Genomic DNA, 24,577 nt, shown 5'->3' with positions numbered 1-24,577 from the left:
ACAGATAAATTAAGTGACTTGCCCAAAGTCACACAGCTGCAAGTGGCAGATCTGGGATTAGAGCAGGTGGGGATGAATTAGATGGACAAAGTATGCCTCAGGTCTGGATTTCTGCAAACAGTGCTCCTCAGCTTATGTCTGACTCCTGTTTTAGGGTGTAGGCACCTTCTGAGGGTTGGTCGTTCAAGATCTGCAGGACAGAGATGTGAGGGAATTGAGTGAGTTCAGATATGATGGCAAAGTTGAGGGAGTGAATCTGTGGGTCAAGAAAACATAGGTTGTATATGGAGACCATATGGGCTATGATGACTTTATTAAATTAGAGGATTTGTTATGGACATTTTATGCCTGGGTGCCAGTGAAACATATAAGTGGAAATGTCCTGGAGGCAAGAAGGATTTTACATTAGGTGAGTGGTTAAATGAGTAATAAAAGTATCTATTATTAATAATAATGTTGGTATTTGTTAAGCGCTTACTATGTGCAGAGCACTGTTCTAAACGCTGGGGTAGACACAGGGGAATCAGGTTGTCCCACGTGGGGCTCACAGTCTTCATCCCCATTTTACAGATGAGGTAACTGAGGCACAGAGAAGTGAAGTGACTTGCCCACAGTCACACAGCTGACAAGTGGCAGAGCAGGGATTCGAACTCATGACCTCTGACTCCAAAGCCCATGCTCTTTTCCACTGGCTCTAGAACCTGTCTGCTGTGTGACCTTGGTCAAGACACTTAACTTTTGTGTCTCAGTTACCTCATCTGTAAAATTGGGTTGAAGACTGTGCACCCTATGTGGGACCAACCGAACAACTGTGTCCAACCTGATTAACTTGTGTCTACCCCAGCACGTAGTACAGAGCCCAGCCCTTAGTAAGTGCTTAACAAATGCCCAGAAAAGCCCCAAACAAAATAAAACCAATTGAGAATTAAATGACTTCTGCAAGGTGATGTGGAAGGACAATGACACAGCTGAGACTGGAACTCAAGTCTCCTCACTCCCAGCCACATTCTTGCAGCTGGCAGGTTCTTTCTCCACACTTATCCCGTGAGTGTACAAAAGTACACTTTTGCAGACAAGAGCACATCATAGCCTGGAAAGTGTGGCGTCTGCACATTTTCTACCTCATTGTCTCAGCTATGGATCTCCTCTCATCTGTGCCCCAGAGATCCCAAACACACAGACATATTTGTAGCCAGTGTGAAAATAAAAGTAGTAATAGAGGTAGTAGCAATATAGTCCAGTGCTTAGAACAGTGCTCAGCACTTAGAACAGTGCTTTGCACATAGTAAGCGCTTAACAAATACCATCATTCATAGTGTGGTAGTAATAGTAATGGTAATGAGCTAGATTGAGTGCCCACTGAATGCAAGGCACTGGAGTGAATATTTGGCAAAATAACAGCATTGCACGATTCCTGACTGCATTGAGTTTACTCCAGCAGAGTCAAATTTTGGGATACAGTATTTATCTGATTACCTATAAGTGCCCTGACCAGATTCCCTTAAGCAAAATGCATCTTCCTCTAGTCATTGGAGAATTGACTCTATGTGCTTTTAAATGCTTGTTTCTTTTCTCAGGATATTTTATAGAGGAAAAAACCTATATTGTTCAAAGTACACTATGGCTAGCAGATGTTCTTCCAAATATAACTCCCCTCTAAGTACCACAATCACTTAGAGATGGTTTTTTGGGACAGAGACATGAAAACTATGCATTGCTCACTACTTAACCTTTCTCATTAATGATGTCCTGTTATTTTCCTTCAGCTAGACTGTATTTCAGTTCATCTGACACCTGTAATGTATTAGTATATTAGCAATGACACCTACTTTCACCATAGAAGACATAAATCACTGGAAGGATGCACTCATAAACAAAGAGCTGTGGGCCATAGCGTCATCAATCTCCTTCTCTGTCTCAATTAAGAAAGAACATTGTGTATTTTTTCCCTTTGGCTTTGTGATTGCTAAAAAATGATTTATCGTTCAGTAATGCCTTAAACATTGAAAAAGGGCTGTGTTTTCAAATTCAGTTTTCTTTGAATTATTTATATTAGTATGGATTGCAAATAAACAGCTTATATGAAAAATGTTTTTCATATTTTTGCCCTTCTCTGTTATTTTTTTCTAACAATAGGGATGAGGGGGCGGGGAGGACATCTCCTGAAGCTATGCAATCAGAACTGAATTTTAATGAAAAAAAAATTTGACACAAATTGAAGCAGTCATTAGCGGCATGCCGTCAAGGTAGCTTCTCATGGTGATTTTGAGCTTGTGGACAAAATCACCCTTAAAGTCCTACCCACACCCCACCATGCTGTGAGGAGATAAAACAGTAAGAACAAAGGAAATGCCTCCTGGGATTATATCATTAATGGTGAAAGTTTCTAATTGAAGGACCATCATCTCAACTGGTAGTCACACTCAGAAGGAATCCTTAAAATAGTGGGTTAATGTGGATAATTGCCAAGGGGGCTATCTTGGCGAATGTCTAATGATTTATGCTGATATGGTACAGCACTGATACTAGGCTACTTCCTTCTTCCCTACTACTTCCTCCTATTTCCCACCTCGTTTTCCACTTCTATCCTACCCTGGATTTGTTTTTAAATGGTGTTTGTGAAGCGTTTACTATGTGCCAGGCACTGAAATAAACATTAGGGTAGAGAGAAGCTAATCATGTTGGATGCAATCCTTGTTCCACATGGGGCTCAGTCTTAATGCCCATTTTTCAGATGAGACAGCTGAGGCACAGAGAAGTTAAGTGACTTGCCCAAGGTCACACAAAGTGCTTAATACAGTGCTTTGTGCCCAGTAAGTGCTCAGTAAATAAAAGTGAATGGAAGAATGAATGAAAGGTGGTGGAGCCAGTATTAGAAAGCAGGTCCTTTTGACTCCTAGTCCTAAGCACTATCCACTAGGGACTGCTGCTTCTCTAAACATCCTTCTCTGGTTCATTCATTCAATAATATTTATTGAGCACTTACTATGTGCCGAGTACTGTACTAAGCACTTGGAATGTACAATTCGGCAAAATGTTTTGCCAAACAAAACATTCTGGTTGTCCTGTCCCAGTCACTGGGTCAACTGGTGGGGAGAATTCATTTTTCTGGATCATCCAGAAAAAAAGTAATATAACATTTAAAAGGCAGTATGAATGGGGAGAAGAAGGAGAGTCCTTCACACCACCCCAAAGTGTCTACCCAGTGCCACTTTTAAAATTTATTTCCATCTTCAGCACTGACTAGGTGTAATTTAATTTGCATAATCAATTGTTTATTCAGCTGTTTAAAACTCATATTTTTGTGGAGCTATCATATCTTTATTCTCTGTCCTCTTCTCACTATTTGTCAATGCATTTTGTCTCATCATCCCCCACATTAGATTGAAACTCCCGAAGAGTCGTCCCAGGTATCTGGCTTCTGCTGAACTCTCCCACACATTTAATACAGGGCTTCACATTTAGGAGGAGCTCAGTAAATATGTCTGAGGATAATGACTTCTAGTGACACTGTTGAAATGCATTAATGTAGCTGTTTTCTTCATCTATACCTGATCAAGTATAGAATTATAGGTAATTTTCCTAAAAATACCACTTGCATCTCAGAAGCCTTGGCTCCGGAGCCAAAATCACATTTGTTAACATTGCTTCTAGGAGAAAATAAGTTTCAATTTACAAAGATTCCTGGAACCTGTTCTTATAGTGCCAAGGATTGCCTGCAAAGATACAGTAATGAATATTATGCATGTTGTGGCAGAAAATTATACTCCAGGAAGTTAATCTAATTGTAAAAAAGTATTTCAAGTCCACTTAATTTCTAGAAATTAAAGAATTGTCCAAATCAATCCAGGAATGAGATTTTTTCCCAGGTTAAAGGCTGGAAAACAGTGAGGCCTAGTTGAAGCAACACAGGATTGGGAATGAGGGGACCTGATTTCTAATCCTAGCACTACCACTTGCCTGCTTAGGCAAGCCACAAAACAACTCTGTTTCACAATTTATTCATCTGTAAAATGGGGATTAAATACCTGTTTTCCTTCCCATTAGACCATGAACTCCCATTTGAGACAGGGATTGTGTGTCATTTAATTATCTTACATCTACCCCACTGTTTGGCACATAGTAAATGCTTAACAAATACTACAATTATTATAATGATGTTGAACATGGAATTATACGTAAATTTATAGTATTTTAGTTATGTGCCAAGCACTAGAGTAAGATACTCAATGTGCACAGAATAAGGGAGAGAAAAATAAAACAAAATAAAATTTTATCTCCATTTTACAGATGAGAAACCTGAAACTAAAAGAAGTTAAGTGACTTGTCCAAGGTCACAGAGGCAGATAAATTGCTCTTTTAGGTAGGTCAAATGATCCATATGCATTGATCCAGAACCCAAGAGTCCCAGTCTCTTGGAAAGGAAACACCTGAACCAGACAAATATTTTCCTATTCTATCATATTATTCAAGAATATTTTCTTTTTTTTTTAAACAAAGGGTGACTAGCATGTCAATACTGTACATCAGTCTTTAGTGAAATAAAAGTAGTAAAGTGTAATTGAATTTGGCCCATCTTTATTTTTGTGGTCCTATATATTTAAAGGAAATAAAATGTACTGATAAACCCTAAAAATAAAAAGTCCAGTCTGAATTGGAAAAATTCCAAATTGTAGAAGCAGTTTTAACTGTGGGTGAAATCCCCTTGTAACAAGTGTTGCATTTATGTATGTGTGTGTGTGTGTGTGTGTCTATAAGTAAGTGTATGTGTGTGGCTGCTACCTTTTTGAGATCTCTACTGATCTTGCCTCCTCAGCTGATACTGTTTTTATATCTGTCTGTAGGACAGACTTTATTTTTTCTCACACTGTGTCCTTGCTGCCTCTGTGTATCCTCTTGCATCTCTGAAGCCTTGTATAATCCAAAAGGCTCTATGTTGGATAAACCCTGTCTTCTTTTAGCAGTGGAAAAGGGAAGTCAAGAGAGAAAGCACGACCTGTCACAAATTATAGGTGAGTTGAGATGCAGATCAATTAGCTTTTATCATATTTTCATCTAAAGTTTCTAAGGATCTTTATCCAGTTGTGTTTCTGTATATGTAGGAATAGAAAGAGTAAGTTCTGTATTGCCAGACTATGTTGTTCTACCTGGGCGATGCACCTCGAGGGAGTAACCGACTGCTTGCTTCTGAAAGGGGATATAATAGGATGTGCCAGGAGGGCACTTAGGGTTCAGGGCCTCAATTGTAAAGTGAGGGAGACAGTATTTCTTGAAGATGTTCACTCGAATCTACTCTTAAGTTTTAAGTACAAAGTTTTGCACTCTTCATTCTCCACCAGAGGAAAATTGCGCTTATCTTTCTGTTGGAAATGCTTTGTTCTCTTGGGCCGGCAGTGTTCTTTTGGCTATCATGGGCTACCCAGGGGCCAACTGGGTGGTTTAAGCAATTATATAGAGCTCAGATGGGCAATGGGCCATGCAGAAAACAGACTTTTCTCATTTTGCTTTTTGGGTTGAGTTCTTGTTTTCAAATTTGTGATTGAGGAATTGCATTTTTGTGGGGGGGGTTATTTTATTTTATTTTTTAAGTTTAGAGGCTTGCTTTCACTGAATGAAACTAATTTCTGTTCAGTCAACTAGTTAATCGATAACATTTATGGAGTGCCAATTGTTTTGAGAGCATAGTTGTAAGCACAATGGACTATAGAATTAATAGACCCAATTCCTGTCCTGGAGGACTTATAATCTTGTGGGAGAGAGAGACACCAAGTAATTCAGAGCTAGAAGGAAAAAGGAAACTGCCTCCTCTAAGCAGGTCACTAAAATCTAATTCTTTCATAAATCTCTGTATTTAGGCTTTCCTTTTGCTTTTACTTCCATCTCTATTTTACTGGCTCTCTTATGTAAATTTCACCAATGAATCAATTTCTACTTATGAATTTAAAAAAAAACTAAAGCGAGTGGCTTGGATAGCTTTATGCTTTTTAATTAGTTCCTATGAAATTATCTGTAATTCTCTTAACCAGAAATAGATGTATCATTCTGAGGCTGGATTACCTCTTTTTGGAAGACTAAGAAAATCCCTCAAGATTGGCCAAGCCTCCAGGAGCAGTGTGTCTGGGATTATTCATGGCTCAGTGGCAAGAGCACGGGCTTGGGAGTCAGAAGTCGTGGGTTCTAATCCCGACTCCACCACTTATCAGCTGTGTGACTTTGGGCAAGTCACTTGACTTCTCTGGGCCTCAGTTCCCTCACCTGTAAAATGGGGTGAAGAATGTGCATCCCACGTGGGACAAACTAATTCCCTTGTATCTACCCCAGCAATTAGAACAGTGCTTGGCACAGATTAAGTGCTTAACAAATAACAAATTATTATTTTATGAGAAGTGTGGCTCAATGGAAAGAGCACGGGCTTGGGAGTCAAAGGCTGTGGGTTCTAATCCTGGCTGCGAAACTTGCCAGCTGTGAGATCTTGGGCAAGACACTTGACTTCTCTGTGTCTCAGTTTCCTCATCTGTAAAATGGGGTTTATGACCGTGAGCCACACGTGGGACAATCTGATCACCTTGTATCTTCTCCAGCGCTTAGAACAGTACTTGGTACATAGTAAGCACTTAACAAATACCAATATTATTATTATTATTATTCTTGTATTCTCCCAGGTGCTTCGAACCGTGAGGCCAATAAATACAGTTGAATGAATGACTCGCTACAGGTCATGTGATTTTACTCAAATATAGAACTGTTGTATACCTTCACTCAGAAGCAAACTGATCTTTGGTTGCTTCTTGGTAAATTTTCAAGATGGCACCTGAAATAGAACAATTTATGGTGTCCAATGTAGCCAGAGCATTGTAGGGAGTCGGAGGGTAGGTGGTAGGGATAACAGGTTCTCTTTATCACTTCTCCTTCTCCTTCTCACTGTGCCTCAGTCTTGTCCAGCCCCTTGCCTACATTCTGTATCTGGCTTGGAATGCCCTCCCTTCTCAAATCCAACAGATAATTTCTCTTCCCCGCTTCAAAGCCTTATAGAAGGCACATCTCTTCCAAAAGGCTTCCCTGACTTAGCCCTCCCTTCCTCTTCTCCCACTTCCTTCTGCGTTGCCCTGACTTGCACCCTTTATTCATTCTCCCTCCCTGTCCCATAGCACTTATGTACATATCTGTAATTTATTTTTATTAATGTCTGTCTCTCCCTCTAGACTATAAGCTTATTGTGGACAGGGAATATGTCTGTTTATTGCTGTATTGTACTCTCCCAAGCACTTAGTACAGTACTCTGCACACAGTAAGTGCTCAATAAATACATTCATGATATTCATGCTCTGTAGCCACACCTCCATGTCCACCCAGGTTATCACAGCTCCAAGGAAGAGGCAGCTCACAGTTGCCCACTATCTGCCTGAGTCCCAGCATAGTCACTCCTCTAATGCCAACGTATTCCACTGGACTTTGATCTAGTTTCTCTCACTGCTGACCTCTAACTCATGTCCTGCCTCTGGCCCGGAATGTCCTCCCTCTTCATATCTGACAGATGATCACTCTCTCCACCTTCAGAGCCTTAATGACATCATTTCTGCTCCAAGAAATCTTCCATGACAAAGCCCGCATTTCCTCTTCTCTACGTCTCTCTCAGATCCACAGCACTTTAATTTTTATCACTTACAATATAAATAAATATAAATTACATATCCATAATATATTTATGTATATCAATGTCTTTCTCCCCCTCTTGACTCTACGCTCATTGTGGGTAGGGAGTATGTCTACCAACTAATTCTATTATGATGTTATATTGTACTCTCAGTGTGGTTTAGTGGCAAGAACACGGGCTTAGAAGTCAGAGGATGTGGGTTCTAATCCCAGAACATTCATTCATTCGTTTGTATTTATTAAGCACTTACTGTGTGTGGAGCACTGTACTAACAGTAGTCAGAGCTTAACAAATACTATCCATCATTCTTATTATTATTGCTTTCCCAAGCTCTGGGAGTACAGTTCTCCACACACAGTAAGCAGTCAATAAATTTGGTTGACTGATTGCTTGATAGGAGACACAGCCTTTAAGTGACTCATATCAGCACAGAGCAGGCAAGGGGATAGACAACCTGAGAGAAAAGTGCATGAGTGACAGCCATAATAAGATGGGCTATGTCCTAAGTGGCAGCAGGTTGGATGAGACTCAAGGTGCATGAGGTTCTATAGCTCTTATACTACTTATTGATTTTCTAGTTCTGTATGTTTAGGATCCAGCAGACTGTGAGATTCCCCTATGTTTCCCCCCAACCCCCAAACTCCAGGCCTTTGAAAAATCTGTCCAGGAGGTGGGAAAGCTCTTGGATGGGTGGGGAATGGGAACAGTTTCCACAACAGTAGCAGCCACAGGGCCATGGCTTTTGCAGGAGCTGGCACAAGAACCCCTGGCCAGATGGGCTTGGGGAAAGTGGCCATCTCCCAACTTGCACCAGTGGCTCCTCACTCCAGACTCTTAGCACGCTATGTGCCTGGTGATGCCCTGTGGAGTTTTGCTGCCCTGGCATTGTGAACTCTGGGTGCTGGAGTAGTGTGATGACACTTTGAAACCTTACCACCACTGCTTCCTCTTATATCATTTCATGCTACTACCCGACCTTTAGCTCTGACATGGCTTCTCCTTCCCAGTTCCTCATAACAATAATTGTGGTATTTAAGTGTTTACTATATACCAAACACTGTGTTGAGATCTGGGGTAGGTATACGATAATCAGACCATTCATTCATTCAATAGTAGTTATTGAGCGCTTACTATGTGCAGAGCACTGTACTAAGTGCTTGGAATGTACAAATCGGTAACAGATAGAGACAATCCCTGCCCTTTGACGGGCTTACGGTCTAGGTACATTCCCCATCCCACATGGGGCTCGCAGGCTATGAGGGATGGAGAGCAGGAATTAAATTCTCATTTTACATATGAGGCAACTGAGGCACAGAAAAATAACTTTCTCAAGGTCACACAGAAGACAAGTGAAAGAGCCAGGATTAGAACTCTTGTCTTCTGACTCTGAGTCTTTCACTCTTTCCACTAGACCATGGAAACTGAAGCCCACAACTTGTATTAACCTTTACAATTCCATTTATTCATTCAGTTGTATTTGAGTGTTTACTGTACTAAGCTCTTGGAAAGTACAATTCAGCAACAGAGACATTCCCTACCCAACCTCTACTCACCTTTAGACTTGAAATGGAATATCAAGAAATCTTAGTGATAGATAATTGACAGAATGCTTTCTCTTTCCCAGCTCATATGAACATATGCCAAAGTCTTCCTATTTGCCAAGAGCTGAAGTTTGGGAGTAAGGTGGAGTGAAAGAGAAGAGGGGAAGAGAGGAAAGGGTTTAGGATTAGAAATAAGGAAAGGAAGGGGAGAGCAGAGTAGAAGCATGACCCTATGTGATAATGTTGCTATGTTGCTCTTCATACATCTTTGTCTCACATCACATTGTGGGGTCTAACAAGATGAGCTAGCCTCGGGCCTCGACTTCTTTTGATCTGGCCAAGTTTATGGGTTGGAATAAAGCTTCAGAATTCAGGCTCATGATCAGTCCACAGGGCTCTTCTTGGTGTTGGAGAGGAGTCCATAATCATCTGAACTGCTTACCGTCCCCAGGACTTGAAACAGTGCTTGACACAAAGTAAGTGCTTAACAAATACCACAATGATTATTATTACCATTATTAATATTTTTATCATTATATGCCTTTATAGATTTGTATTGCTGGAATACACTCATCAGAAAAAAGGAGCATCTTTATATATGATTTAAAGACTTCAAATGAGGCTCATTCACTCATTCAATCATATTTATTGAGTGCTTACTGTGTGCAAAGCACCATACTAAGTGCTTGGAAAGCACAATTCAGCAACAAATAGAGACAATCCCTACCCAACAACGGGTTCACAGTCTAGAAGTGTCTAGAAGGGCTCACAGGCTAGGCAGATAAGTTGTTGAGTTGGTAGTGCTTTCCAGAGAACTCTAATTTTATTCAGATACTGTCTTCCAAATTTTTGGCAGCCATCACAGACTCACTACAATGAATGGCTTAAGCTAGGCTTGATGTAGTACACTGTTGTTCTTTATTCCAATGATGAGGGTGAAATGATCAAAATAGGCCTTATAGTTTGGATGCATCCAACTCTATCACTGTGAAGAAATCAGAGGATCTGGACATATTTTCTGAGAGGCCACAGGGCATATGATGGATTAATTTCTGTGAAGCTCTTACTATCAATCAGATCCCTGAATTACTGAAAACAATGTTATGGGAGGAGTTTATTCCTTGCATTTAAGGATGATTTAGCATGTGTAATGGAATGCTTTCTTCTTCCCTCTAATGGGCTCATTAGGTGAGATGTTAAGCCCTTGCTTTAGGAGAGAAACAAATGTATCAATGTTTAATTTCCAGCCAAAGATGAAATCCTCTGGGGACAGGAGTAGAGGTGCTGTGATTTAAGAGTGTAAGGTGTCCTTGTGAGGAATGTGCTTTTATGCAATATACCTGAACACCTGTAAGTACAGATCCATTATCTTCTGGATGTACCTAATCTTTAATTCCAGTGACTAAGGGAAAATTCATTTTAGTAATCTATTTAACACATTCCTGGCAGGATGATATTTCCGAGTATGGACATTGTTTTAATTAGTTTGAAGGCAATTCCTATATGGGACATTTTTAAATGCCCAGGCAGCTCCAGCATAAACTTAGGATAAGGATCCTGAATAATTCTGAAGAGGCAGCTTAGTTCAGATCAGATTATTTGTGGATTAAAAGCAAGACAAATCCATCAATTAATTGTATTTATTGAGTACTTACTAAGTGCCAAATACTGCACTAAGCACTTGGGAGAGCACAATACAACCAAATGAATTAGCAGACACATTCCCTGCCCACAACGAGCTTGCAGTCTAGAGGGGGAGACAGACATTAATATGAATAAATACTTGATTTTTGATATATAACATAAATTTAAAGACAAAGACCATCATAGGTAGAATGAGCATTTCACCAGATGTGTAGGGTAACACCAAAAATAAAATCAATAATAAATCTACAGTTGACTTAATTTCCCATATATATGACATTATATATTCTGTTTCAAATACACTGACTTCAGTTTTCTGCAGTAACTTCTTATTCATCAAAATGATGATACTTAATTCAAAAATTTAATTTAGTTTCCCAATTTTACATATTTTTCCTCTCTGGCTACCTTCAGTGGTTACCAAAGTAAATCAAATGTAATATGAGATAACACAATACTTCCATAATAAATACAAAAAAAATTAAATTCACAACAAGGAAGTGCATTTATTCCCTTATAAAATTAACCAAGCTACATTTTTCTACTTTATTGATTTAACCTCAAGTATCATTGTTCTCAGGATGAGAACACATTATGGGAAGGGAACAGGCTTCTTGAACATTCTAGTTTAGTGTTTCCTCTAGTCTTAATACTGGGAAATTTCAGTAATGTCTTCCTTTCAGGATTCCTCTCAATTTTCCAAAGTGTTTTACCATCAATCATCTCTGTGAGGTAGTAAGAGGCAGGTATAATTATGTCCATCCTACAGATGAGGCTGCTGAGTCCCAGAGAGGGCAACTGGCTCATCATTGCTCCAACAGTAGACCAGTAGAAGACAGGAATTTGAACCCAACTCTTTTGAATTTCTGGCCCCATCCTCATTCCATCAAGCCACACTACTTCCCTTCATCATCCTTAAATAAAAAGAATAAACAGTGGTTTTATTTGCCTTCTTTGTGCTAAAGTTACTTACGTAGAACATTATAGCAGAAAAAACTTCAGATTTTACCCAGATTTCTGGGTGATCTCAATAGTCCCATATGACACCATCCCATCAATTGCACACTGCCATCAACTTCTCACAGTTGTATAAGCATTTTCCAGAATTTCTTCTTTATTTCCATTTTTTCCTTTTCTCAGAAATGGCTCTAAGAGAACCACTGACATTGACTTATTGAGAATTGACTTATGTAGCATATGGGCAGGGAACACTTTATTGTACTCTCCCAAGAGCTCTGCATGTAGTAAGTGCTCAATAAATACCATCAACTGATTGATCCAATACTGAGAACATTTGACTGTCCTCTCTAGATTCAGGGATCAGGCTGAGATCAAACTATGTTTGAGAACTTCAGCACCCTGCAGCTCCTCTCCATCCAACTGCAGAGATGCCTAAAGGCTGCACTGGAGGAAGAATGGGATATTGGAACTGCTACTTTGTGCTAGTCTGCCCAAGGAATACATTTACCAATTGCTTGAGCGACTACAATAAAGTTAACATATAGAATCCCTGCCCTCAAGGAACTTGCAATCTAGCAAATGAACTTCAGCAAGTATGAAAGATTAAATGAAGACTGAGAACAGAAAACTGAGGGGAAGTAAAGTACCAGTACTCTGTCTGGCCAAAACTTTAAATTAGTACCAAAAAGTTCTCCATATCCATTCTGCAGTTGGCCTGGGTGAAAGAGTGCTGCACTGGAAATCAGCAGACTTGGGTTCGAGTCCTAGTTCTGCCTGAGGTATTTTGTCATTATAGTAAAAGTTTCTGACAGAAGTTTCTGACAGAAGACCCGGAAAAGATTCTTAGGAGCAGTTCGTTCATTCATTCATTCATTCATTCATTCATTCATTCAATAGTATTTATTGAGTGCTTACTAAGTGCACAGCACTGTACTAAGTGCTTGGAATGTATATTTTGGCAGCCTTTGATGGGCTTACAGTCTAATCAGGGGAAACAGACAAAAACAAGACAACTTAATCATGATAAATAGAATCAAGGGGATGTACACCTCATTAACAAAATAAATAGGGTAATAAAAATATACAACAAAAATAACAAAAAATATATAACAAATGAGCACAGTGCTGAGGGGAGGGGAAGGGAGGGGGGAAGGAGCAGAGGGAAAGGGGGGAAAGGGGCTTAGCTGAGGGAAGATGAAGGGGGAGCAGAGAGGGAGCAGAGGGAGCAGAGGGAAAAGGGGAAGCTCAGTCTGGGAAGACCTCCTGGAGAGACTTTGAAGAGGTAAAGAGAGTTAGTTTGGCGAAGGTGAGGAGGGAGGGCATTCCAGATCAGCGGGAGGACACAGGCCAGGGATCGATGGTGGGATAGGCATGAATGGGGGACGGTGAGGGAGTGAGCGGCAGAGGAGCGGAGTGTGCAGGGTGGGCAGTAGAAAGAGAGAAGGGTGGTAAGGTAGGAGGGGGCAAGGTGAACGAGAGCCTTGAAGCCCAGAGTGAGAAGTTTTTGTTTCATGCGGAGGTTGATAGGCAACCAATGGAGGATTTTAAGGAGGAGAGTGACAGCCCAGAGCATTTCTGCAGGAAGATGATCTGGGCAGCAGAATGAAGAAAAGACTCGAGTGGGGAGAGAAAGAAGGAAGGGAGATCAGAGAGGAGGCTGACACAATAATCTAGCTGGGATATTATGAGAGCTTGTACCAGTAAGATAGCCATTTGGATGGAGAGGAAAGGGTGGATCTTGGCGATATTGTAAAGGTGAGACCAGCAGGTGTTGGTGACGGATCGGATGTTTGGGGTGAACGAGAGAGCTGAGTCAAGGATGACACCAAGTTTGTGGGCTCGAGAGATGGGAGTGCAGTGTTGCCTTAGTGGATAGACCATGGTCCTGGGTGTCAGAAGGACCTGGGTTCTAGTCCTGGCTCTGCCACTTTTCTACTGTGTGACCATGGGCAAGTCACTTAACTTCTCTGAGCCTAAATTGCCTCATCTGTAAAATGGGAATTAAGAGTGAGCTCTGTGAGGGACATGGACTGCACCCAACCTGAGTGCCTGGCATATGGTAAGCTCTTAACAAATACCATATGAAAAACAAAACAAAAATCACTAAAATCTTCTGTGAGTTGAGCAGGACCTCAGGGACCCTGAAAAGTAGTTAACAGGGGCAAAAACCACAGCAGCAACCCAGGCTACTCCCTGTTAGCTTACTGCCCTAAGCAGAGTATTAGCACTGTTCTAGGTCATTCTGGGCAAAAATAGTCCTGCATGTAAAAATGGCAGACTATGTATTTTTTCTCTTCATGACTCTCTATGGCACCTAACATATTGCTAAATAAATGCTGATAATGAATGTTAAAAGAAACAAGGTTATCTAAAATGTTCATCGTCCACAGAAAACATTGCAAGATAGAATTTTTGCCTGCTTAGTTGCATTATGAGAATCTGAGGCTTTCATGAAGCTGAAATTATGTAAATAATTAAAACAATTCAAAATCCCACATATGGAGCAAATCACAGGTGAGTAGAGATTTCAAACTAAATCAACTGTTTCCTTATTAACCCACAGAAATAATGAGGTAAAATCTAATCTTCAAACTTCTAATCTACTTTATCCTACAGAATCTGCATACTCAAAGGCCAATTATTCCCCTAATTCCTGTTCATTTAAAAGATGAGTAGTGCCAGATTTATGATTTCAATTGCTCTAGGTAACACAAATCACATTAAAACTATTTTTTCCGGTTCAAATTCTAAAATTCCTCTCTGCTATGATGTCTCTATAGGTTTTATCTATGCTTGTGCTAAGAGAATTGACTTAAATGTTATGACTTAAGTTAATTCTCTTTGCCTTGTAGAAAAGCAGAATAATTGTTTAATAAATCCACAATTTTCTTATCCTCCATATCCAATTTCCACTACAATGTTTTCATGAACCAATTGCCTTTATTACGTTCTGTTTCCTGAGAATATGTCTACCAAACCCATTATACTGACTTGAAATATTTTCTGAGTTTCAATACTATTTCTTAATTCTTTATCTTTTAAACTTGTTTATAATGGTGTTTCTGGGTCTTTTTTTAATATCTTCCTGGCCCAACAATCTAATTTTAATAGTGTGGTTGTTTCCATTTACCTATATTCAGTAAAATTGTGTATCTATACATGGAAAACACAGATTGTTTCCTGTGAAAGAAGTGAAATGATACTTTCTCTTTGAAACAGGATGCAAGTCAAATGCAAGGCATAATTTTAGTTAAAAAAAAATTGATCTACCTTAGTAAAAGCTTGTGTCTTCAGACCAGAAAACTAAAATATCCTAAACTCTCTATCTCCCTTCTCAATCATTCTTGGCTTTCCCATTTCCCTTCTCACATCTGAAACAGGGATTGCATTTCTGATTTTGTTTACGCAGACACTAAGAGAGAGATGGATGGATACAGAGTAAAGATGTGGAATCATTAATTATGGCTTTTATTAAAGTGCTTATTTAGTATGGGGCACATTACAGCGCAATCAGATTGAAACTGAATTTGTTCCACATGGAGCTCACAGTTGAAGAGGCAGAGAGAACAGATTGGTGGAAAACAAACTGTTGTGCCTTAGGCAGCCTGAATTTAACTCAAGGTATTTGTTAAGCACTTTTTATGTGTCAAGCACTATACTAAGCATTGGAGTACATACAGTATAATCAGGTTTTACACAGTCCCCGTCCCTTATAGGGTTCATAATTGAAAGAGGAAGGACAACTCATATTTAATCCCGATTTTACAGATGAGGAAATGGGGGCACAGAGTATTTAAGTGACTTGCCCATGATCACAAATCAGGCAGCATTGGCAGAGCAGTGTTTAGAACCCAGGTCATTTAACTTGCAGGCATGTTGCTCTTTCAATTATGCCATGCTGCTTCTCATAGGCATCACTGCCCTCCTTCTCAAATATATTCCTTCTCCAAACCACCGATCTGTGTGTTTTGTCCTGGTGCCAATGGAGAACTGAAAGACTGTCCCAGTTATTGGAATGTTTGTGATCAGTAAATTCAGCAAAACCAGTTGGGGCATACAGTCAGTTATCCTCCATTGCAGCAGTGGCATTCTTGAAGAACTCTGTATTATGAAGAAATTGTTTGAAATTTTTACTGTGTGCCTGATGCCTACCACATGCCCACAATAATTTCTTCCATCACTACATTGTGTTCTATCCAGACAGATACATGTTGTCAGAAGAACATCCCCTAATTCCCCATTTGTACATTGTACATGTGAAAGTGTAGGAAAATTCACCATATTGAATGTAATACAATACCTTTGTAAACAGAGAATTGCAGTTCTAAAGACATAAGCATGACACCTTTTCATTTTCCAGCAGTCCAAGGGGATGAGATGAAGGAAAAAGTATTAAACAATGAGGATACCAAAACCACCCCTAGACTTGAAACATTTAAAAGACAGTAAATATATGTGCTAGTTGAAATTATTCTATTTGCCTTTATCAGTTCTTGTAGCAACAAAACATAAATGTAAAACAATATACAAGTCAAAAAATTCTAAGTGTAGGGCATATCACAACATTTACTTTTCTATATATAAAATTTGGAAGCCAAATTTCAGAATTCCAGGGGTCCACCCAATTTGCTACATGGTTGAAAGTGAGCTTTCTTTAAAGTGTGCACTGAGAGTACGTTGTGGGTTCCTTAAGAGGGTGCATTCACTCCACAGAAACCACCCTCTCAAAGGTCACAAATGATCTACTTCATGCCAAATACAATAGCCTTTACTCCATCCTAATCCTCCTCACCTCTACAGCTAGCTCTGACACTGTTGACTACCCCCTTCTCCTGGAAACATCCAATGTTGTCTTCACTGAAACTGTCCTCTCCTAGTTCTCCTGTCTTTTGGCCTAATATTCTCTGTCTCTTTCACAGGTTCCTCCTCTGACTCTCACAACTGTGTGTGTCCCTCAGAGTTCAGTTCTGGGTTACCTTCTATTCTCTATCTACACTCACTCCCTTGGAAAACTCTTTGGTTCCCATGGATTCAACTTCCTCTGTGCAGCTGATTCCCAAATATACATCTCCAGCCCTTAACTCTCTCCATCTCTGCAGTCTCACATTTACTCCTGCCTTCAAGATATCTCTACTTGGTTGTCCTCTCATCACCTTAAACTTAATATATCTAAAACAGAGCTTTTTATCTTCCCACCCAGACCCTGTCTGCCCCCAGACTTTCCCTTCACTGTAGACAGCAACACCTTCTTTCCTGTCTCACAAGCCAGTAACCTAGGTGTTATCCTGTACTCCTTTCTCTCATTCATTCATTCATTCATTCATTCACTAGTATTTACTGAGTGCTTACTATGTGCAGAGCACTGTACTAAGTGCTTGGAATGTACAAATCAGCAACACAGTCCCTGCCCATTGATGGGCTTACAGTCTAATAGTGGGAGACAGACAAAAACAGTAGCAATAAATAGAATCAAGGGGTTGTACATCTCATTAACAAAATAAATAGAGTAATAAAAAGATGTACAAATGAGTGGACAAGCACAGTGCTGAGGGGAGGGGAAAGGAGAGGGGGAGGAGCAGAGAGAAAGGGGAGGAAAAGGGGGCTTAGCTGAGGGGAGGTGAATGGAGGGGTAGAGAGGCAGCAGAGAGAGCAGAGGGAAAAGGGGAAGCTCAGTCTGGGAAGGCTTTTTGGAGGAGATGAGCTCCCATTCAACCCACATATTCACTCCATCACTAAATCTTGTCAGTTCAACTTTCACAGCATGGCTAAAATCTTCCCTTTCCTCTCCATCCAAACTGCTACCACGTTAATCCAAGCCCTTAGCCTATCCCTCCTTGATTTCTTTAGCATCCTCCTTGCTGACCTTTCTCCTCTCTCTCCACTCCAGTCTGTACTTCATTCTGGGGCCCAGATCATTTTTCTACCGAAATGTTCAAGTCCATATTTCCCCACTTCTAAAGTGCCTCCAGTGTTTTCCCAGTCACCAACGCATCAAACAGAAACTAATTTCCATCAGCTTTGAAGCACTTAATCATCTTACCCCCTCCTACTCACCTTGCTACTCTCCTACTATAACCCAGCCTGCACTCTTCATTCCTCTAATGTCCACCTACTCACTGTACCTCAGTCTCTTCTATCTTGCTACCTACCTCTCACCCACATCCTGACTCTGGCCTCAAATACTCTCTCTTTTCATATCTGACAGACAAGTACTCTCCCCAGTCTCAAAGCCTTACTGAAGGCACATTTCCTCCAAGATACCTTCCCTTACTAAGCCCTCATTTCCTCTTTTCCCATTCCCTTCTTTATTACCCTGACTTGCTCCCTTTATTCACCACCTCCGCCCCCAGTCCCACAGCACTTAAATATGTATCAATAATTTATTTATTAGTTTGTCTACTAAATCAATAATTTATATTAATGTTTGTCTACTCCTCTAGAATGTAAGCTCATTATGGGCAGGAAATGTGTCTGTTATATTTTTGAGTTGTACTCTCCCGAGCACTTAGTACAGTGTCCTGCATGCAGTAAATGCTCAATAAATGCGATTGATTGATTCATTGATTGATTCATTCATTCATTCAATAGTATTTATTGAGCACTTACTATGTGCAGACCACTGTACTAAGCGCTTGGAATGTGCAAATCGGTAACAGATAGAGACAGTCCCTGCCATTTGATGGGCTTACAGTCTAATCAGGGGAGACGAGCCAGTGAAAATTAATAATACATTGAACTTTTGTTTTCCAAAGCACTTTCATATGTATTGAGTTCATTTTATGCTTCACAATATACCTAAGAGGTTTGAAGAGGCCAGTTTTACTATCCCAATTTTAGAGATGAGGAAACTGATGCAAAGTGAAAGAAAAGGATTCGCCCTGTGTCCAGAGCAGGCCAACAGTAGAACTGGATTAAAACCCACATCATCAGATTCCCAGACCTGTGCTATTGGTTACTGCTGCAGAGTGATGATACCTTAAATGTTGAAATAAAAATGAATAATAAGGAATCTGTTGAATTTACCTGATAAAAAACTGACTGAGGTATTTGCTAAGTATCTATATACTAGATAGAACAAAATGTGGCTTCTTTGGGGAAAAAATTTCAATATTTTACTGAAGAGAAGAAGAAAGCTGATGAGATGCAGCAATAATGGACCTCTGATGTTAGCACAGATACATTAAATGTTTGAAATAGAAAATTAGAAGGTGGCACCCTCATCCATCTCATGCTTAAGAACTTGTAATCAAAATGTCATGTGGTAAGATAGCATCGAATTCCTTCATACCTTATCCTCAAAAACAGCTCAGTGATAATGCTAGGAACAGCACTTTCTCACGAAACAAAGTCTAGATAGATTTTAATTCAAAAAGCCTCAGATTCAGCACCAGAACAAAACATACCAATTCTTCCTTTAAATGAAAGTAAAACCAGATATTTAACCCTAATTTCCAGTAGAAACGAATTTCAGAGCTCAGATCTATGTAGAGCTGGGAAGTTACTGAACCTGCTGTGATTGTCTTCATTTGTTTCTTGATGTTGTTGAATTTCTCTACTTAATTGCTACCCCTGAAACCACTGGCTTTGAGACACATTCCATAGAGCACAGACCTGGATTCTAATCCCATCCTTGCCAATTGTTTGTTGTGTAACCTTGGACAACTCACTCATCTGTAAAATGGAGAATAAATCCTACTCTCTACTATTTACACTGCGAGCTCCATGTGGGACAGGTACTGTGTCCCACCTGACACACTTGTATGTACCCCAGTACTTAGAACAGTACTTGACACATAGTAAACGCTTAACAAATACCATCAAAAATCAATTCAATTAAACTCCTCACAAGGCAGGATTATATCTTCTATTCTTACTGGGGTTTTCAGGGTGTTAGTACAGAGCTCTGCATGCATTAATTACCCAGTACTTTGCTCTATACATAGTAGGTACTCAAATCAATCAATTAGTCATCAGTGGTATTTATTTAGGCTCTGCAAATTCCTCATTTTATATGCAGTAAGGAGAAGCAGCAAGGCCTAGTGGAGAGAACATGGGTCTGGGATTCAGAAGGACCTCGGTTCCAATCCTGATCTGCCACTTCTCTGCTGTGTGACCTCTGGAAAGTTACATGACTTCTCTGTGCCTGTTACCTCACCTGTAAATTGCGTTTGTCAGTGAGCCCCAGTTGGACACAGTCCAACTTGATAGACTCATATCTACCCCAGCACTCAGTACAGTGCCTGGCATTTGGTAATTGCCTAACAAATTCCATAAAAAATGCACTAAGTGCTTACTGAGTGCAGAGTACTATCCTAAATGCCTGTAAGAGTACAGTACAGCAGAGTTGGTAGACATGTTCCCTGCCCATAATAATCTTACAATCTAGAGGGAGAGAAAGGCATTAATGTAAATAAGTGATTCATCATTATGTAAATATGTGCTGTGGAGTTGAGGCTGGGGTGGATATGAAATGCCCAAGTGGGCCAGATTTAAGTGCAGGGTGTGATAACGATGATGACTCTTTCTGTCAGTCCTGGCCTCTCTTTCCTCTCTCTTTATTTTCCTAGCATTGGCTTACTTTATGCTTAATAATTTTCACCTTTAACAACCTACTGCCTCTGAGTTTAACCCTGCCTGTGACTATGCAGAACTTTCACTGACAAACCTAAACCTATTAGCATTAGAGATGTGAAAATATTGTGGACAGGGAACTTGTCTACCAGCTCTGTCACATTATACTCTCCCAAGTGCTTAATACAGGGTTCTGCACATGGTAAGTGCTCTATAAATGCGATTGATTGATTAGGTTTGGCAAGAGAAGCAGTGAGGTTCAGTGGAAAGAGCATGGGCTGGGGAGTCAGAGGTCATGGGTTCAAATGCCAGCTCCACTGCTTGTCAGCTGTATGACTTTGGGCAAGTCACTTAGCTTTTCTGTGCCTCAGTTCCCTCATCTGTAAAAGACATCTTCTTTATGAAGACTATAAAATTATATTTTTATTACCCTATTTATTTTGTTAACAACGTGTACATCCCCCTTGATTCTGTTTATTGCGATTGTCTTGTTTTTGTCCTTCTGTCTCCACCGATTAGACTGTAAACCCATCAATGGGCAGGGATTGTCTCTGTTGCTGAATTGTACATTACAAGCACTTGGTACAGTGCTCTGCACATAGTAAGCCCTTAATAAATACTACTGAATGAAGGACTGTGAGCCCCACGAGGGACAACCTGATCTCCTTGTATCTCCCCTCAGCACTTAGAACAGTGCTTTGCACATAGTAAGCGCTTAAAAAATACCATTTAAAAAAAAAGAAAATGAAATGTGATGACAGCCTCTCAGTTTACTGAGAAATAATCAGATAGATATCTCCTTAGCTCTGTATGGGTCTTACGTTTGTTGTGAGCAATTCATTAAGACTATGAAAATGCATGAACACAAACACTGAAATCAATGTAATAATAATTATAATTATGGTATTTGTTAAGTGCTTACTATATGCCAGCCACCCTACTAAGCACTGGGGTGGATACAAGCAAATCAGGTTGGACACAGTCCCTGTCCCACGTGGGGATCATAGTCTCAATCCTCATTTTACAGATGGGGTAACTGAGGCCAGATGAGGTAACTGAGGCTCAGAGAAGTGAAGCGACTTGCCCAAGGTCACAACAGCAGACAACTGGTCGGGCCAGGATTAGACCCCATGACCTTCTGACTCCCAGGTCCATGCTCTATCCACTATCAAATCAGAGATTTCAGTGTCCATGTGATGTATGCTGACTTCATTGTATCTTAGTTTACTTCTTCAAGTTAAGAAGTGATTACTACCATTAATAGTATTATTATTATTAATTATTAATAATTAATATAATGGTAATATTAATTATTAGTAATAATATTACATGATCCCTGGCCCCAGTGAGCTGAAGAGGGTCTGTCAAGACTCAGTTATGGGTCCCCTTCTACTCTCCACCAACAACCACTCTCTTGGAGAATGAATTCATTCACATAGCTTCAGCTATCATCTCTACAAATATGATTCCCAAATCTACCTCTCCTGCCTCAACCTCTGACTTTTTCTGCAGTATTGCATTTCCTCCTGCTTTCAGGACAGCTCTACTTGGATTCATTCATTCAATTGTATTTTTGAGTGCTTACTGTGTGCAAAGCACTGTACTAAATGCTTGGGAGGGCACGACAGAACATTGGACACATGGATATCCCATCGATATCTCCAACTTGGATGTCCTGTTTATATCTCAAACTTAACTTGTTCAAAAATTAACTCCTCATCTTGCTATCCAAATTTTGTTGTCCTGCAGACTGTCCCATCACTGCACTATCCTCAAGCTAATAGCCCATAACCTTTGGCATCATCCGTTTTGAACAGTATGTTCTGCACACAGTAAATGCTCAAAAATACCACTGATTGATTTATTGTTTGACTGTAAACAACTTAAAGCCCTGCAGTTCACTCACCTCCAATTCTGTACTGCTTATGTAAGACTTAAAAAAATCATTTGTCCTTATAACAATGTATACTGTCCTGGGCATAGTGAAGCACCATTTTCAACTCTCAAGGAGCATTCTTCCTGGAGATTTGAGCCGCAACAGTAATGTCAGTAAGGTAATTCAGTCATAAATATCTTCAGTCAACCTAGTGATGTATATGTTATCAAAACCATAAAGTCTGATTCAGCCTCAGGAAGCATGAAACATTTCAAATAAACTCAATTATATAGACACCAGTCTCCTGCATTTGAGTCAGGCTGAAAATACTTCAGCAAAGACAGCTCTTCACACTTTTTTTTTTTTTTTTTCATTTGTCTAAAGGACAGAAAATGGCAAAAGTTGTAATGTCTAAAATGAGAAAAATTGAAGAATTCCATCATACCCTTGGCTCATATCCAGCACCCTCAAGCAAGCCCTTCATTAGATTGTAAGTTTTAGATCTACTGTTATCATGGAAAATCCTATTCATGTGTAAGTGTAACTGAAGAGATTGGCATGTGCCCAAAACACAACACAGGATAGAACTTCTGTATATTCATGGCTTTGTCTCAATCATGACCTCTTTCTGTCCTGGAGCTCATTTATAGGTTAGTTAGTTGATCAATCAGTGATATTTACTGAGTGCTTACTGAATGAGAGTACTGAACTAATCACTTGGGAGACCACAATACAAAGGAATAGATATAGACAATCCCTTACCACAAGGAGCTAAGAGACTAGAGAGAGTTGGTGTCCTCATCTTTAGGATGCATTTGCTCAAGCGGCAGAGTGACCTAGTGGATAGAGCATGGGCCTGGAAGGTAGCTGGACCTGGATTTTAATCCCAGCTCTGCCTTTTATTCATTCAACCATATTTATTGAGCAATGTATGCAGATCACTGTACTCACACGTGCTCACACATGGCTCAGTGGAAAGAACGCGGGCTGGGGAGTTAGAGGTCATGGGTTCGTATGCCGACTCTGCCACTTGTCAGCTGTGTGACTGTGGGCAAGTCACTTCACTTCTCTGGGCCTCAGTTCCCTCATCTGTAAAATGGGGATGAAGACTGTGAGCCTCACGTAGGACAACCTCATTCCCCTGTATCTACCCCAGCACTTATAACAGTGCTCTGCACGTAGTAAGCGCTTAACAAATACCAACATTATTATTATTATTATTACTAAGCACTTGGAAAGTACAATTCAGCAGAAAATAGAGACAATCCCTATCCAACAATGGGTTCACAGTCTAGAAACAACAGACTCATAGTCTAGAAACAAAAGGCTTACAGTCTGCCTGCTTTGTGACCTTGGGCAAGTTGCTTCACTTCTCTGTGCCTAAATTAATTTATCTATAAAATGGGGATTAAGACTGCTACGTAGGACAGGGATTCTTTCCAACCCAATTACCTGGTATCTACTTCAGTGTCAGGCATAGAGTAAGCACTTAACAAATACCATTATTCTTATTATTATTATTATTTTAAAAGAGAACAATCTCTCTCCCATTTGATGCTTTCCAGGTTAGTCTGTGTGCTACAATGTTCTCCCCAAAACTTACCGAGTTTTTGCATTATTTGAGAACATGCTCCACTATGTCTTTATCCCTTTACATTCATCATATAGTTGCTAGCTTTACTGTTCTGTAGTTGTTCAATTTTCTCACATCCGCTCATCCGATCACAAAGATTCAGCAACACTTCTATGAGAATGCATCACAAATCCACCATTACAGGACTAATCTCTTATCTGCATGGAGTAGTTCCCAGACTGCTGTGTCAAATATGCAAATGTTTTTGAAGATGCTCATAGCCCATATTACTGGAAGACTTTCCCAGGGGATCAGAGGTACTTAACCAGCTTTTATTACTACTACTACTAATAATAATAATGTTGGTATTTGTTAAGCACTTTTACTATGTGCCGAGCACTGTTCTAAGCGCTGGGGTAGATACAGGGTAATCAGGTGTCGCACGTGAGGCTCACAGTCTTCATCCCCATTTTACAGATGAGGTAACTGAGGCCCAGAGAAGTGAAGTGACTTGCCCACAGTCACACAGCTGACAAGTGGCAGAGCCGGGATTCGAACTCATGACCACTGACTCCCAAGCTCGGGCTCTTTCCACCGAGCCACACCGCTTCTCGCTCCATGGTGCACAAAAGGTAATCAGATAGGACACAGTCCCTGCCCCACATGGGCTTCAGAGAATGAGAAGGAGGAAGAACCGGCATCAAATCCTTACTGTATAAATGAAAAGACTGAGGCACAGAAAAGTTGAATGACTTGTC

Source organism: Ornithorhynchus anatinus, chromosome 4 (genome assembly GCF_004115215.2).
Source record: "Ornithorhynchus anatinus isolate Pmale09 chromosome 4, mOrnAna1.pri.v4, whole genome shotgun sequence".
NCBI lineage: Eukaryota > Metazoa > Chordata > Mammalia > Monotremata > Ornithorhynchidae > Ornithorhynchus > Ornithorhynchus anatinus.
The sequence above is the reverse complement of the archived record's forward strand: the minus strand, read 5'-3'. Positions refer to the sequence as shown.